Source organism: Dasypus novemcinctus, chromosome 22 (assembly GCF_030445035.2).
Source record: "Dasypus novemcinctus isolate mDasNov1 chromosome 22, mDasNov1.1.hap2, whole genome shotgun sequence".
NCBI lineage: Eukaryota > Metazoa > Chordata > Mammalia > Cingulata > Dasypodidae > Dasypus > Dasypus novemcinctus.
In genome coordinates this window covers 3,685,585-3,687,600 of record NC_080694.1, presented here as the reverse complement: position 1 = coordinate 3,687,600, position 2,016 = coordinate 3,685,585, and the positions used below count along the sequence as shown (strand labels likewise).

The 2,016-nt window shown below is 44.9% G+C and overlaps 1 pseudogene; it reads left to right on the top strand.

The window, feature by feature from the left end:
• Positions 1–221: 221 nt before the first annotated feature.
• Positions 222–1,771, top strand: LOC101420355 (plakophilin-4 pseudogene; annotated as a pseudogene).
• The last annotated feature ends 245 nt before the right edge of the window (positions 1,772–2,016 follow it).

The window sequence follows — 2,016 nt, the reverse complement described above, 5'->3', positions numbered from 1 at the left end:
AATGATTGATTCCTATTATCAATTTCTCAGGAGGAAAAATTGAGAAGAAAAATAAAATGCACTTTTAGCGGTGCCTTCTTTGGTGATTTGCTTGTGTGTATCTGCAGTCTGTCCTTCTTTTATGAGAACAGTCATTGCTGGTTTTTCCTGATGAGTCCTACACTTAATGAATGCCAGATTGCTATTACAGTTTACATCTCTGTTTTACCACTTAATGAGGAATGTCAGGTCCTGAACAGTCCTGTCTTGTAGAGGAAGAGCAACCATAGACCCACCAGGAAGCTGCCTCCATTGGCCCAAGCATGGGACCCTAGGCCACAATCACCAATATTCTAACTTCTGTGAAGGAGCAGGTGCTTCAGTTTCAATGACTCATCTGAAAATGTAGTGGAAAGTCAGATTATTTCCAGTCAGCTAAAAAGATATAGGGTTGGTGCAGAATCACCACACATTGCCAAAACAAGCTCAACTGAGAAATAATTTCCTTGGAGATCAATAGATGTGCCAAATATTGGTGTAAGCAAATCATGAGTTCCTAATGCTCTCCTTCCCAACATCTATCTCATCAAGACAAAGCCAGAACAAGGGACCCTTTATGCACCAGAGCAGACCTTCTCCATGAAAGTGAGGGATATTGGGTAACTCAAGAAGTTCAACACAAATGAATTCTTATTCTGAATTCATAGCATCCATTCATGGGATTAACTAATAACCATTTGGTGAGAAAATCTAGAGCTGAAGAACAAACTCAAGTTCAGTCACCTGCAGCCAATCCACCCATGAGAAGGGTTAGTTCAGCTCCGTCTAAAGCACAACTCCTCCTTATATTATCAGCAGAGGTGTGTCTCCTTTAAGGAGAGGGGGTCATTGAGAACTTCTCTGGGTAGTAGATTTGTCTCTTCATCAGTTACTGACTCCTGGTGACTGAACCCCAGTGCATATTCTTCCACAACATTGCCCACCCTGTGGGCAGCCTCTCTGTACTCCGCACAAAGACCCCCCTCCCCACCAGCTGTTTGATGGATAGGGGCCATCTCCCAGCAGACAACCAATCCCAAAAGACCAATATCTCAATACCAAACACCACCAGAGTGTGTTCCCTGGTGTATTAGTCAAGATTTCCAGGGAAACAGAATCAATAAGAGGTATCTGTTAATAGTATGTACCCTGGCAGATGCACAGACTTAAGTAGCTTCACCATTCCAGGGCCAGATGAGGTAGTCAAACCCTAAAACTCTCAGGGGTGACCAGCATACCACAGCATCTGGGACTTTCACTGCAAAGGATTGTTCACAACATGGAGCAATTTGGATAGCAGAAGTATGATATTTATGAGATGATGGTTCCACCTCGACAAGATAACCTGACAGGCTTATGGAGTTCATATGCTAGTCAGCACAGATGGCTTGGGCGAGAACTTCCTGTCTCCCAACTTGCACATCGCTCTTATATATGAGTGGAGAGCCTATTATAGCCCAGTGTACTGTAGCCCCAACCACAGAACCGTAGGCCTCCAAGGATAACAGACAGTCTTGTAGCACACATGTACAGGTATTGGGACTCTGCAAAGGACCTCCAGCCAATGAAGTATCCTTACATAGCAAAGAAATAATTAGGCCCTGAAAACAACAGCTACTGACATGGAGTCCTATAATCTCATACAATACTGAGTTCAAGAGTGCAGTTATAACAGGCTTCATGCAGTGCTGGCAGATGATAGCACAAATCACCATCAATAGAGAGCATTCAGAAAGACAGCTGTGCTGCCTGAAGACATTCACATGCTGCAGTACCGGTTCCCCATGGTTCAGACCCTGGCCTAACTGCAGCCCGTGTGCCTCAGTTAACATGGTCTATATCCATCATTGCAAGATAAGTAGAAGAATTCTATCACCCCAAAAATGCCCCATGTTCCATCTATTCTATTCCTCCTTCCATTCCCCTCAGGACCTGCGGTCACCCCTCAGGCTGAAGTGTGGTTTGCTGGCCTGGCAAGGGGCGGCGGCCGCGGTAGGC